At 39.3% G+C, this 16285-nt stretch overlaps 2 long non-coding RNA genes across 2 annotated transcripts; one reads left to right on the top strand and one right to left on the bottom strand.

Moving 5' to 3' along the window:
- Positions 1-665: 665 nt before the first annotated feature.
- LOC132998740 (uncharacterized) lies at positions 666-3507 on the top strand. The gene is made up of 4 exons (XR_009678005.1): positions 666-1279; positions 1701-1883; positions 2944-3102; positions 3301-3507. It is a non-coding gene; the product is annotated as an uncharacterized LOC132998740 (long non-coding RNA).
- Positions 3508-4883: 1376 nt separating this feature from the next.
- Positions 4884-8036, bottom strand: LOC132998722 (uncharacterized). The gene is made up of 4 exons (XR_009678003.1): positions 7112-8036; positions 6508-6690; positions 5289-5447; positions 4884-5090 (listed from the first exon to the last, which is right to left on the bottom strand). It is a non-coding gene; the product is annotated as an uncharacterized LOC132998722 (long non-coding RNA).
- Positions 8037-16285: the final 8249 nt, after the last annotated feature.

Here is a 16285-nt window from a genome sequence, read left to right as displayed (position 1 = left end):
AGAAGAAAGTGAGATGTGCCCTGTCTTCCTTTTCACACTCCATCTCCCACCCTCCACCTCCTCATACCCCCATCCTCAACTCCGTGGCCCCGGCAGAGAGGCATCTGCCTACCTGTCTCAACAGGTGTCATTCCCACACTGCAGCATCCGATGGCTGGTCCACCGATATATGCTAATATCATGCAAATGCCATATAGCAGATCAGGAGGTGACACGTATTAATGAAAGTCAAAGCTTCACAATCAGCCACAGAAGTGCACTGTCCTTGACGAACAGGACATCTTCATATGTAAGTGAAGGACAGCGGACAGTACATCACTGGAGATGCTGCTAAAGGCCTTATAGGCAACATCTGCTGTGACGCGTGGCGGCACGGACACATGCATGGGGTCGCGCGTGCTGAAGAACATGCACACTTTCATGCGTTAATACACACACACACACACACACACACACACACACACAAAGAGCCCTGGCTGCGGGATGAAGGAGGCTGACTCATGAAGACATGTGTTCATTATTATAATATAGTCAGTGAAGAAGAGTCTTTAGCTGATTATCATTTTGGGCCAGGTGATAAATGCGACAGAGCCAACCCAGTCTCATCAGGAAACGTTCAGTGGGAACGTTGGTCCACTTGGACAAACGTTTCCATCTCACAATCTGGCCTATCAGATTGTGAGATGGAAACGTTTGGTCCGCCCATTGTTTTGCATTGACGTGTTTTCACGTCACGTGACTCCCGAGTTCCCGTCTCAGGAAAGGAAAACATGGCGGACAGTCCTTGTTTTTTCAGATAAAAACATGATTTTGTAACTTAGTCTGGGCATAAAAATACATTCTGACACCATTTCTAGCGAGAAATGTGGTCTTTGCTTCCACAGTCTTCAGCCAGTTTGTGCTTATGATATATATTTTAATAGTTATCACGAATGTTTTTATCGTTGCTATGGTGGTTGCTATGACGCTGCCATGCACACAACGTCGTAGCGTGCTGTTTAAATCACCGTCCCTGCGTGGTGTCGTTCAGTGATTGTGTATGTTATTCATGTTAAATAATATTAATATTTGGGGCTAGATTACACCTCTAATGCGAAGGATCTTGCGAGTCTGTTTAGAGGCGGACATGAGTGTGACACCGGACCGAGATCGCGAACGGACCGGAACTGACGTGTGGCTGGCGTAAAAAAAGGTTTTGTAAACATTCTGTCCATTTAACTTAGCGCTGTCATAAACACGGACCATTTGGAAGACAACGATGTCATCTTCCTTCTGTCAGGTAAGTAGTTTATTGTTTTTAAAGATCTATTACGATCTAGGTTCACAGTCCGAGTGCTGAGACAGCGGATGCGGAGTCCGTCGATAAACACAATGGATGCATTTCTTCAGCTAATATGCCATTGTTAGCCACATGCTTCAGCCCACGGTAGCATGTGATTACCTGGGAGGTGAAAACATGGTTTTTGAAACCAGTTCAAGACGCTTAGCCCATCATTAAGGGACGCTACAATATAAATATAAACATGAATTTGATTTATGAATGCTTTAGATTAATAAGGAGTGTATTTCTCGACCATTACTCCTCAATAACAGATCAATTTGGTTTAATGTATAGTATGCAATATGACAGTAATGTTTTCATGTTATGGAGTTGCGATTCATTTTATAAAACAATTGCTATGTTCTGTTTTTTAATCAAGGAGGATCCAAGTGAAGCTACAGGAGTTTCATTAACGTCAATAACTTGGACCGAACAGTTTGTTTTGCTTGATGAAGAGGAGGAAGGGCAGCCTGGAGAGAAAGAGAAGCCGGGTTGAGCCCACTTCCATCATCCACGTACCACAAGGAAGATGAGGGGGAGAAATTATCCTACCATTAAAGAGGTACTTTTAAGTTACATACCAGAAACACCATTTTATATAATGTGCCAAATATAAATTTGTATTAAATCCCCAAAGTACGCTGGCTGAAATACAAGTTAATATCACACTGAAAGAGTTTTGATCAATCATGCTTCCCTGCTGTGGTTGTTCAACTGGGAAAACAACTTTTTCCAAAGGAAGGCAAGTAAATTTAAGGAATGCATCTGCAAAGTTTTCCTCTGTTATGTATAATGATCACCCCCATCAAACATTATGTTATTAATAATATTTACACCTTTTCATTTATACTGTTTATTTCTGTCTACATGTTTGAATTTGCCTTCATTAGTTTCAGAAAAGAGCGATGATGTATCGGTCAGTGGGCGGCAGCACGAGACTCCGCAAACTAGTCTCTAAGCAAAGTAGACGAAGGCATTGAGGTTGCGGCCTGCCATCATTATTATTTTGCTTAAGGGACTGAATACGTTTCATGCAGAAATATTAGCATTTCCCTTATATCTACCAAAACTGCTTGTTTCACAGACTGCAGTTTTGTTTTGATCCGATGTGGTGTGCAAATACTAACCGTATATCTGCAATGGGTTGTTGTGCATTAACATTTGTAACTCTATTTTTGTTTTGACAGACTGTGCAAAGAATGTTGAGAACATCACTAACCAGTGCAGTGTCCGTCTACATATTTCTACATATTTTCTCTCATATAAATGTCACTGTAACCTCTTGACAACTGAAACCATAACATGAGGTCAGTGTGGCCTTGACCTTTTGACTTTAAGACAAATACACAGTTAGACAACCCGAAAACATGCAGTAATGCCTCCGGCGACTCGCTATTGCAGAGGCATTAAAATGTTAGTGTAGTAGACTGGATTTTATTGGTGTTACATTGGACATCTTGTATTGGTATACAAAAAATATATTTGGTTTCACATTTTAGATGGCATAAGCAGAGACATCAACTCAGGAAATGGATTTCTGCAGAAAAGAAAGCCTTGTATGTGTGTATATATACATACAAACGCACTTTTAAAACGTTTTGTTTTTTATCATATATTCTCAGGTAGTACTGACGCATTTATGGAGATGGGACATGAGGGCCTTGTCTGCGTGCTCAAGAGAAGATTCCACAGAGTTCAAGCTGAGCAGGCTGCAGCAGGTTTGGAGGAATCCTCCTCTGAAGAGGAAACATGGCGAAGTACTTCTCCACTGATGAAGAAATGTGAGCGCTGTGATTAAATAAAATCTGCTGCCATGCTACTGTTGCTACTGGTGGGCCCTGCTATTAGCTTGGTGTTTGGTAGCTGTTAGCTTTAGCATATTTATTTTTTAGGGACCTGTCTGACGTTTATGTTTTTAAAAAAAAATCAGAGGGAACCATCTTCATAATTTAACACTATGTTTTGTTTGTGTTCTTCAGTTATTCTCAAGAGAAGCTGCCTCAGCTCCACGGTCCCTCCTGCAGCTTCCACTCCTGATGCTAACCCCCTGTTTACATCACACCATCCGGGCAGACCTGGAGTCACAGAACTTTGTCCAGAGCTGCCGTCTGAGAATTGTTGATCATATAATTTCCAGCAGATGCCTTAATGTAATGTTTGTGCACAATAAATGACATTGATCATAACATATTGGTATTTCCTGGCACTTTTACACCATGATATTGGCAGATAAGATGTTGATTACATTAAAGCAGTGAATGCTCTGCTTTAAGCAACATAAACACACAATGATCCAATGGATTTGAAGTAGAATGGGCACGTTACATTCTGTAGAGAGTACCTCAGTAACGGAAGTCAGAAGATTACTTTCTTTATCTGAGGTTCACACAGGTCTTGTTGTCTAAGTGGCAACCATATCATATTGTTTAAGATGTGTAACATCAAGCTTGTGTATCAGTGCTAAATACATCCAGTCATAAGTAAGTTCACCCTCTTGTTAACACTAAAAGTAGGTGACCCAGATGTTTCACAATGCAATCTGATAAGGTCGTATGAGAAACATTCTTAACATGAAAGAAATGAACACAGAGGATAGCAATAGATGTTTCACTTTAAATCAGTAGCTGGTAATCGGCAGACTGACTTATTCAAACACATTAATACTACAATGAATGAGGCAGGTGCTTCCTATCAGAAATCAACTATATCGTCACATTAGGTTTCTCTTGAGCTCATGGAAATGACCTTCACCTTCCACTTTCTGTCACCTGAACCATACTGTTGTTTCTGTATCTACAGTCACTTAGGAAAACATATACTAGAGGGCAATGTATAAACAATAATACATCTTATTTATATAGAGCTTTTCAAGAAGTGCAAGTACTTCACTGAGGGACAGCTAATACAAGCAATATATATATCTTAAATCCCTGAGATGGGACAGCCTCTCACTTGGATGTAAACCAATTTTAGAACACATTTGCTTATACTGGAGATCTTTTATATTTAATGTCCCAGAAATGATTTCTGATAGCAAACCCCTGCCTCATTCATTGTAGTATTAATGTGTTTGAATAAGTCAGTCTGCCGATTACCAGCTACTGATTTAAAGTGAAACATCTATTGCTATCCTCTGTGTTCATTTCTTTAATGTTAAGAATGTTTCTCATACGACCTTATCAGATTGCATTGTGAAACATCTGGGTCACCTACTTTTAGTGTTAACAAGAGGGTGAACTTACTTATGACTGGATGTATTTAGCACTGATACACAAGCTTGATGTTACACATCTTAAACAATATGATATGGTTGCCACTTAGACAACAAGACCTGTGTGCTTTGCTGTTACTATAACTCACTGAACCTCAGATAAAGAAAAATTAATTTTCTGACTTCCGTTACTGAGGTACTCTCTACAGAATGTAACGTGCCCATTCTACTTCAAATCCATTGGATCATTGTGTGTTTATGTTGCTTAAAGCAGAGCATTCACTGCTTTAATGTAATCAACATCTTATCTGCTAATATCATGGTGTAAAAGTGCAAGGAAATACCAATATGTTATGATCAATGTCATTTATTGTGCACAAACATTACATTAAGGCATCTGCTGGAAATTATATGATCAACAATTCTCAGACGGCAGCTCTGGACAAAGTTCTGTGACTCCAGGTCTGCCCGGATGGTGTGATGTAAACAGGGGGTTAGCATCAGGAGTGGAAGCTGCAGGAGGGACCGTGGAGCTGAGGCAGCTTCTCTTGAGAATAACTGAAGAACACAAACAAAACATAGTGTTAAATTATGAAGATGGTTCCCTCTGATTTTTTTTTAAAAACATAAACGTCAGACAGGTCCCTAAAAAATAAATATGCTAAAGCTAACAGCTACCAAACACCAAGCTAATAGCAGGGCCCACCAGTAGCAACAGTAGCATGGCAGCAGATTTTATTTAATCACAGCGCTCACATTTCTTCATCAGTGGAGAAGTACTTCGCCATGTTTCCTCTTCAGAGGAGGATTCCTCCAAACCTGCTGCAGCCTGCTCAGCTTGAACTCTGTGGAATCTTCTCTTGAGCACGCAGACAAGGCCCTCATGTCCCATCTCCATAAATGCGTCAGTACTACCTGAGAATATATGATAAAAAACAAAACGTTTTAAAAGTGCGTTTGTATGTATATATACACACATACAAGGCTTTCTTTTCTGCAGAAATCCATTTCCTGAGTTGATGTCTCTGCTTATGCCATCTAAAATGTGAAACCAAATATATTTTTTGTATACCAATACAAGATGTCCAATGTAACACCAATAAAATCCAGTCTACTACACTAACATTTTAATGCCTCTGCAATAGCGAGTCGCCGGAGGCATTACTGCATGTTTTCGGGTTGTCTAACTGTGTATTTGTCTTAAAGTCAAAAGGTCAAGGCCACACTGACCTCATGTTATGGTTTCAGTTGTCAAGAGGTTACAGTGACATTTATATGAGAGAAAATATGTAGAAATATGTAGACGGACACTGCACTGGTTAGTGATGTTCTCAACATTCTTTGCACAGTCTGTCAAAACAAAAATAGAGTTACAAATGTTAATGCACAACAACCCATTGCAGATATACGGTTAGTATTTGCACACCACATCGGATCAAAACAAAACTGCAGTCTGTGAAACAAGCAGTTTTGGTAGATATAAGGGAAATGCTAATATTTCTGCATGAAACGTATTCAGTCCCTTAAGCAAAATAATAATGATGGCAGGCCGCAACCTCAATGCCTTCGTCTACTTTGCTTAGAGACTAGTTTGCGGAGTCTCGTGCTGCCGCCCACTGACCGATACATCATCGCTCTTTTCTGAAACTAATGAAGGCAAATTCAAACATGTAGACAGAAATAAACAGTATAAATGAAAAGGTGTAAATATTATTAATAACATAATGTTTGATGGGGGTGATCATTATACATAACAGAGGAAAACTTTGCAGATGCATTCCTTAAATTTACTTGCCTTCCTTTGGAAAAAGTTGTTTTCCCAGTTGAACAACCACAGCAGGGAAGTATGATTGATCAAAACTCTTTCAGTGTGATATTAACTTGTATTTCAGCCAGCGTACTTTGGGGATTTAATACAAATTTATATTTGGCACATTATATAAAATGGTGTTTCTGGTATGTAACTTAAAAGTACCTCTTTAATGGTAGGATAATTTCTCCCCCTCATCTTCCTTGTGGTACGTGGATGATGGAAGTGGGCTCAACCCGGCTTCTCTTTCTCTCCAGGCTGCCCTTCCTCCTCTTCATCAAGCAAAACAAACTGTTCGGTCCAAGTTATTGACGTTAATGAAACTCCTGTAGCTTCACTTGGATCCTCCTTGATTAAAAAACAGAACATAGCAATTGTTTTATAAAATGAATCGCAACTCCATAACATGAAAACATTATTGTCATATTGCATACTATACATTAAACCAAATTGATCTGTTATTGAGGAGTAATGGTCGAGAAATACACTCCTTATTAATCTAAAGCATTCATAAATCAAATTCATGTTTATATTTATATTGTAGCGTCCCTTAATGATGGGCTAAGCGTCTTGAACTGGTTTCAAAAACCATGTTTTCACCTCCCAGGTAATCACATGCTACCGTGGGCTGAAGCATGTGGCTAACAATGGCATATTAGCTGAAGAAATGCATCCATTGTGTTTATCGACGGACTCCGCATCCGCTGTCTCAGCACTCGGACTGTGAACCTAGATCGTAATAGATCTTTAAAAACAATAAACTACTTACCTGACAGAAGGAAGATGACATCGTTGTCTTCCAAATGGTCCGTGTTTATGACAGCGCTAAGTTAAATGGACAGAATGTTTACAAAACCTTTTTTTACGCCAGCCACACGTCAGTTCCGGTCCGTTCGCGATCTCGGTCCGGTGTCACACTCATGTCCGCCTCTAAACAGACTCGCAAGATCCTTCGCATTAGAGGTGTAATCTAGCCCCAAATATTAATATTATTTAACATGAATAACATACACAATCACTGAACGACACCACGCAGGGACGGTGATTTAAACAGCACGCTACGACGTTGTGTGCATGGCAGCGTCATAGCAACCACCATAGCAACGATAAAAACATTCGTGATAACTATTAAAATATATATCATAAGCACAAACTGGCTGAAGACTGTGGAAGCAAAGACCACATTTCTCGCTAGAAATGGTGTCAGAATGTATTTTTATGCCCAGACTAAGTTACAAAATCATGTTTTTATCTGAAAAAACAAGGACTGTCCGCCATGTTTTCCTTTCCTGAGACGGGAACTCGGGAGTCACGTGACGTGAAAACACGTCAATGCAAAACAATGGGCGGACCAAACGTTTCCATCTCACAATCTGATAGGCCAGATTGTGAGATGGAAACGTTTGTCCAAGTGGACCAACGTTCCCACTGAACGTTTCCTGATGAGACTGGGTTGACGGAGCAGGAGACTCTCTAACAGACTCTCTCACTGCTTCTTTCAAACCAACCAGGGGAAGGAAAGACTTGAGTGGAATCTCTGTTTGTTCCAGATACATCATAAGACAAGTGTGGACAGGGTGTTGCAACACAAAGTCAAACAGGGTCAGCTGTGAGGGACTATGGTGCATTGCAGAACTCCAGCATGTGAGGAACTAACAGGAAGAAGGAACTTCACCCAGTTCATTTGCTCATATTGATGAAGTCACAGTGAATTGTTTTTTTCACCCCCCCCCCCCACTTTAAAAAGTATGTATTGAATCAAACTTGACACCTGCAAAGTGCAACACACGTCTGTTGTTTGACCGCAATTTGTATCAAGATCAATTAGACTGAGTAATATTTATTTTCTCTTTCAATTTACCAGGGTCCACTGAACCATCATCATGGTAGATCCACACATGGTCATCATGAAGACACAGTCTGTAAATTCTCCACCTGTGTGTGATCAATTATAATGATGCAACATTAGAGATCAGCTTCATATTCTTTTTGATCAAGTTCCCTACTTATACCCCAGTGGGAGGTAGAACACCATGGAAGAACTTCTGAGAACCAGGTGCTTTGGATATGGAGTCTGGACAGAGGTGGAGGTGATGAGGGATGGAGCAGGAAGTTGGGTTGTCTGATGAAAGCTTCTGATTGGACGGTTTGAAGGAGATGACCTGGTAGGGACAGGAGGGAGAGAGAACGTTTTAAACCTTGACAGCTTACAGGTGATTGGTTCGAGGCGAGCGTGTTGGGTTGATTGGATGAAAAGAATGGCCTGGTGCAGCCTATAGATAGCAAGAACTGTGTATGAACACTTAACCTTAATTTTTGTCATCTCAAATCCCTGGCTATCATTTCTCCCCTTTTATTCTACAAGAAATGTCTCCAACAAGTCATTGTTTTGTTTTGCAAGTGCTCTTCAACATATATATATTTTATTTGAAGCCATTCAGTTATTCATTTGTAGATCTAACAGTGAAGCAGCACTGGATTAAAACTAAACATGTGGGCATGATCACAGACGTGAATCTTACAGATGCAGCGTCACGATCACAGACGACTGTAACTGTTCTGTGGAACAACAGGTGCGAGCAGGCGTCCACCCCCACACCGACAGTCAGCTACAAACACTCAAACCACTCTCCTCTCGTCTTGTTCCTTTTATGGAAGCTGTTTAGTGGAGAGGCCCAAAATTCGATCATGCATTTCTCTCTCTCTCTCTCTCTCTCGACTGAAGCCCTCCATATTTAGAGAGTCTATTTGTGGCAGTGTATCTCCACAGTTGCCTTTGCCATGCCCTGAGGAGAGAGAGAGAGAGAGAAAGGGAGGGAGGGGGGGCTAATAAACCTCCCTATGCCGCGTTTAGTTTTCAAAACTGCAGCAGAACTGGCACTCACCGCCCGCAGTGCACAACAGAGCATGAACACACTGATAAACTGGAATAGACACAGTACCGAGGATTGTCATATAACCGGAGGAGGAGATAGTCTGACCTGTGCACACTGTTTGAAACCCCTCACTTTCTTGCTGTTTCATGGCCGCAGGTTGAACTGTGTTTGATAAGAGAACATTTTTATCCTTCAAGAGATGCTCAGCATGCAAAGAAGAGCCACAGGATTTATTTACCACCTGGAGCTGAGGGAAGAGAGCAGATGATCAAATTCCATTCTGAAGGTTTTGTTCTTGGTAATCACATGTACAGCTAGGATGGCACCATGCAGAGGACATACATCCACCGAGACCCGACAGTCCCCTGAAATGAAAACAACCCTTACAGCTATGGCAACATTACGTGTGTAGTTACAGGTTGTTAGCCTGGTCTGTTACCATATATCAGCTGAAGAGATTTTTATTTGGATGTGCACGGAATTTCGCACACAAGATTTACACATAAATTTCACTTAAATCAGTATTTAAAAAAAAAAACAAATCTCACAACATTTAAGAAAGTGACAAAATAGTATTGTGGAAATCCACTCAGTAGTTTCTGTGTAATCCTGCTGACAAACAAACGCAGAAAAAACATAACCTCCATGACAAAGGTTATAAACAGGATTTACAACAATTCTACAATATATAAGAAAACCAATTTAGAGATATACATTATTTCTGAATGCAAGCAGAAATAAATTTCTCCCTCAGGCTTATTCTTTGAGTCTGAATTTACAGTGTTACAGAGTGTCACATGTATATTGATCTATAGATGGAAGAACATATTTCAGAATTAACTGTCAAAACCTTAACCACAAGCCATTTGGCAGGACATAGTCTTAGCTGAGCTACATCCATGTCATGACAGGTACTTGCAGTTGATTCACACTTTCACTCCCTCTCTACACATGAGGTATCGGCAGATCAACAGGCAGGAGACATGGGCCCTGTCCCAATTCACCCTTTAGCTCTACTTGGCCCCAACCCTTTGTTTTGCACGTGGCCATGAGGGGTTTGTGTTGTTTAATTTCTCTATGTGAACCAACGGGTGAAGTGAATCAACATGGCGACCACTGCAGGTAAAAGGTTCTCCTAGCCTGAGTGTAAGATGAAATCTTGCCAAAAAAACACGAAAAATGTCTAAATCCAGCAAAATATCTTCCAGTAGAAAATGAAAATGTTATTGATTTGCTGTGAGGTGCATTTCATTGCATTGGATAAAAAACAGAAAGCAGATAGAAGCAAAAAACTACAAATATAAAATCCATAAAATGATTTGTTTAATTATGAGACACACGTCATAATCAGATCTGATGTAGAGTATATTTATTTCAAACACTGGATTTTTGCTGCTGTTGACTGTTTGACTTTAAGCTGCAACATGTTTGGCTCCATAATGACAACATCCCTTCAGTAAAATAACATCCAGGCTGAGCTTATTGGCTCATTGTCATTAATTCATATTTACCGATGAATATAAAACGTGTCAGTGACCTAGAAACGGAGCTGAAAAAGAGGGAACATGCCTTCAGTCGTACAGCAGCACAGATCACAGTGTTATCAGGGAGCCAATGTGGGGAACACTGTAGCCTACTTCTTAATTCATCCTCCTATTGAATGTTTTATTTTTCTCATAGACAATACAAATGTATGTACACTTGTCATTAACTTAACCCTGGTTCTCAGCCAACCTGCACCAACACTGTAAGCATTTATACACAACAGCAGCAGCACAACAATATGCAGCGGTACTCTGTCAGTACAGTCAGAGGCAGTTTGGGGTTCACTGCCTTGCTCAAGGACAGTGGGGAATGGAGACTGTTAAGAGGATCAAACCACTGACCTGCTGGAGAGTGTGGAGCTTAGAGACAAAAGAAGACAGGCTAACTGAACTCAGGTGGGACACTGTGGTGGGTGGAGTCACAAGGAACAGGCAAACAGGAAGTCATTCAAGCAAGAGACACACAAGGTCAGTAATTTCAAAGTAAAAAGGAAAAAATGTATTCAGAGAGAAAGAATTACCAAGTAAAACAGGAAGTGAGAAAAATATGAGTGGAAAACAAGTTTGTATTCAAAAACATCAAAAGTACAAAGATCCTCTTGTCCACAAAGCTGTAGGGGAAGAATCATGACATTAAATAAACAAATAGAAACAAAATGTCACCCACTGGACCCTCCCTGTACAGAGGAAACCTAGATCCAGGAAAGACCACACACACACACACACACACACACACACACACACACACACACACACACACACACACACACACACACACACACACACACACACACACACACACACACACACACACAAAAAAAATTTTAGGTGAATTGTATTTGTCCAGGTACGTGTTGATATATCACAGAACACACCCCATGTTTTATTGTTTTAATTACTGCCCTAAATCATTTATCATTTATGAGCTTTTGTTGTCTACTGGCAGGAACAATTTAAGACTCAAGAACTATATTGTGATTGAACAGCTGTAAAATGAAACTTAAGTTTGTTGGTGTCATCCTCAAATCCAATTTTGTATTTGATTAACATTTGAAAGTGAAATATACCAATGTTTTAAAAAATCAACTATTTAATCAAATACAAAAAAAAGCAAAAGAAGTATAAAATAAAGTTATGCAATAAAAAAAATATACAAGTCAAGGTCTGCATACAATAGCAGTAAAGTGACGGATATAGATAAGTTTGATAAATTAAATGAATATTGTACTGTGTGTGTTCGTAATATGAAAACTCTGATGCAGTGTTCTGAGGTGATCAACAATATGATCAATGTTGCACGTGATACATGTGATGACAGTGCACAGTGAAGTCTCATCCGACTGAGGAGAAGTTCAAACTTTCTACTTTTCTCTTCTGTTGCAGACACGTCGACCTTTAATTTCATTTCTGAGTTTGGAACATGTGCAACAAGTTATCAGAGTGAACCAAGTTTACATGTGAGTGTTTTCATGCGGCACACAGTCTCCAGCCTGTGGAGAATCATAATGAAGGCAGTGATCGCCCTCTAGTGTTCAGTTGCTGTCAGTGACCTGTCCCTTGTTTACTGGCCGCGCTCCATGATCACATCTCACCCCTCATAGTCCAGGCAAAGTAGCGTTTTCCGACCGACTAATTGTAAAAGAATTTTTTTCAGCATAGATCATTTCTATGAGGTGTCCAGAACAACATACTAAAAGTCGTAAGAAATCCTAGTTGAGGAAATATGTTTAATTCATATCAATGTGTGCCAATAAGGCCCGGCAACAATACACCCCAAAAGGGCTATTTTTTTCGTTTACTCCTATCAAAATAAAACTTTACACAATGAAAGTAACCATGAAACGTAACATTTTTTATTACAAGTTTCTTTGAAAATGAATTTGAATATGCAAATGAGCTATACACTAATGACTATGCCCCAAATACACCCAAATAGGCTTCATTTTTTCCTTTACTCCTACCACAATAAAACTTTACATAGTAAAAGTATTTATGAAAAGTAACTTTTGTTGTATTACAAGTTTCTTTTGAAATGAATTTGACATGCACATGAGCTGGGTGTATTTTGGGCATATTCGATGAGTGTATAGCTCACTTGCATATTAAAATTAATTTTCAAAGAAACTTGTAATACAAAAAATTTTACGTTTCATGGTAACTTTCATTGTGCAAAGTTTCATTTTGATAGGAGTAAACGAAAAAAATAGCCTTTTTGGGGTGTATTGTTGCCGGGCCTTATTGGCACACATTGATGAGAATTAAACATATTTCCTCAACTACGATTTCTTAGGACTTTTAGTATGTTGTTCTGGACACCTCATAGAAATAATCTATGCTGAAAAAAATTATTTTACAATTACTTCTATTTTTGGCTCCAAAATGGGTTACTTTGCCTGGACTATCAGTCAACATCAGGGGAGGAGCACAGCAGCAGCAGCAGCAGCTCTGGAGGCTCCAGTGGTGTGGTGTGATTACACAAACACATACGTGTGCACATCAGCAGAAGCAGCAGCAAATCACTCGACTTTGTTTATTGCAAACAGAAAGTTGAGTTTGTCAAGGATACATTTTTCCAGAAAATATCTGAGGCAACTCACTTGGACATTTGCATTCTCAAAATAGTCTTTCTGGAAAAATACTTTTGTGAATGTGTGAAAACAGCTACTGTTTAAACAAAAAATTCTAAACAACCATGTAGAAATCCCCAGTCATAGTTTCCAGTTTAACCGTATGATCAATCTGAAGATTAATCTGAAGTTAGAAAATGAACTCATCCAATTCAACTTCAAACATGTGCATGAATCAATGTAAAGATCCATAGTCCCCCTGTATGACTCGTATTTCTTAACCTCTCACATAAAAAAAAAGGCTCTTTACATTGCAAAAAGATTGTTTGTTGTTTCTGAGAGATGCAGGAATGTGAAGTGAAAGTCCTGTAAGAGGAGAACAAATCCACCACATTATGTCCAATGTGGACGATGCTCTGAGGAACAGAAACAAAGAGGGACCTGGAGAATTGTTCAAGGTTGGAGGCCATTACTGAACTTTCAGTGTTACCAGAAAAAAATCTGTGTATGATCAGTGACCATGACACATATTTGGTGGCAAAGTTTTTTTTTTCTAAATTTTAATTTAAGTACCATCTAGTCTGGTGTGTCAATTTGCCCTTTTTGAATTTCAGCCTTGGACACAGATGAAATGATGCGAGTTCACTTTGTAAAAACCTCTCACACATTTCTCATTTAACGACACTGTAACTGTTCATCTTCCATCCAACATAAGCATAAAAATAAGAAAATAAATTAGCAAAACGTAGGCATTTCATGGCATCTGTATTTCAAGCTATATGTCAAGATGGATGGTAATCAGAATTTTAGCAATGACATTTAAATCCACTAATTTGAAAAATAGGGTGCTGTTCTATAGTAGAAGTATGAAAACACACACACTTTTGAATTGGATTATTAGTCCGTGTCTTTCTGTGAATTTGTTCTAAAAGTCTAACAGCAGAGGTCCCTGTTGAGCACTGGATATTTGGCTGCTCTGATGACCCTGTCGACGTCGTGGCAGTGGAGTACATGAAAACCTTGTTTTAAAAAGAGTATGGTCATACGTCGCAGCAGGTATCAACACACCAGACCAGCTATCCCACCAAACAACTTTGAATGATTGAGGATTATAACGGATTTTTCAGGCTTTATGTATTTCCTAAAGTCCCCCTCTGCTGAAAACAAGTTTTTAAACATGTTAACATGGGTAGGGGCACGACCACATTTTATATATATATTCACAAACTGAGGAGGGAGGGTGTAGAATTAAACCATTAAGCCATGTATTTCACATTTCATGACAAAGCTTTTGAATGTAGTCAAATCATAGTTTTAGGGGCTATCATAGCTGGTGGGGTGGGACCAAACAGGGATCTTTTAGTATTCATGCATTTTTTTGCAATTCTAGGTTATGGTCAGAATGATGCTGATTCTAATTTACGCCTTTTGAAACTTGTTGCCATGTCAAAGCCTTAAATGAAAAGATGCTTGGAGACTTTTAATAAATCCACATCAATGGCCTGTTCAGTGACAGAAGCAGATCTAGGTGTGACTGATGGTCATATATGATTTGACTGAGAGTTTAAAATGCACACATGTTTGACAGTGGGCATGTTTGGGGAAGTTCCATCAGTCTTTATGGTTTTGCTTCATGTTCCACTGCAAAAGTTTTGTTCATATCTTGGCTTCACTGAAGCAAAGTATCGTGTCCTGACAAAAATATAGAAACGAATGACATGGAGCTGCACAGAGGTCAAATTAGCATCAGGTTTGTATTTTCGAGGAGGAAGTGGCACATGGAGAATGAGTTTAAAGGCCAATGATGAGCTAAATTAAAATCCCTTAAACAATATTGATTCTCTGGATGTGAGAAGTGAAGCGTTCTCCTTCCTTTCACCACCTGATGGTGGCTGGTGAAATATTTAACGCCCGACAGCCTCAGTAAAGCTTCTCATGAATGTCAACAGAAGATCTTTGTGGTTTGGCTGATAGTTTGCAAGTTGTATTTCTCTTCTATTACAACCACACACCCAAATTTCTTATCTTATCGCACTGTATCTTTTGAATTGAGTCCTTTGCATCATCCTGTTTGATTTTGTGTCATTTTGTTTTATCGATGGGATGTTAAAACTTGGCAAAAATGCATTCGTCATTGGCTCCTGTGTTCACATAAAAAAGAAGCACATGATTGGTTAAAGGTTCAGAGTGTATAGGATTTAAGGCGCTTTCAACCTACATTGTTTGGTCAAGACATTCAGACTTTTCAACTAAGTCTGAATAAAAATAACAGGGCTGAAAAGTGCCTCAGATCAGAGGACCTAAATCTAGTCCAAAGTAGCTGGTCTTGGTCCAGATCAAACTCAACAATGGTTTGGTTTGTTAGCAGTGTGAAAAAATTGTTTTGGATCGTTCAGACTTTTGTATTGAGGCAGAAATAAACAATAGAAGAATAAAAAGAAGCGGAAGCAGCTCACAGGATAGTATATTGTCAGAGTCTTCACCTCTGACGAGATACTATTTGAATGACGAGGACATTTATCTTCATAATGATATTACAATAGCAAAAACGGTGAAATGGTAGGACTACTTTTTTCAATGCACTTAATGTCGTATAATATTTTTTAGAACACCCTCTAAATCACCCCATATTAAACCGTAAATAACAGATCAAATGTAAACAAGGTGACAAAAATATGAACATTGGTTTGGACCATTGATCTGAAAAGTAAGAATTCTTAGCATAGCTTGAGTCCTTCATATCTATATAGGAGGCGGATCCTCTTTCAAGGAGCCTTCCATGTTTCTACAGAAGCTCATAACTATAAATTCTAGTTCCAGAGAAGGCCTTTCATGTTTTTACCTGAAGGCACCAGAGATTCTTTAAAATGCTTAGAAGGAAGGTGTGAGGGGAGGTGGATTTAGTTTGATTGCAATCTCACCACTAGATGTCACTAAATCCTACACTGGCCCTATG

This window comes from Limanda limanda, chromosome 3, assembly GCF_963576545.1.
Source record: "Limanda limanda chromosome 3, fLimLim1.1, whole genome shotgun sequence".
NCBI classification, from domain to species: Eukaryota; Metazoa; Chordata; class Actinopteri; order Pleuronectiformes; family Pleuronectidae; genus Limanda; species Limanda limanda.
Note: the sequence above shows the minus strand (reverse complement) of the source record. Positions and strands in the feature narration are given on the sequence as shown.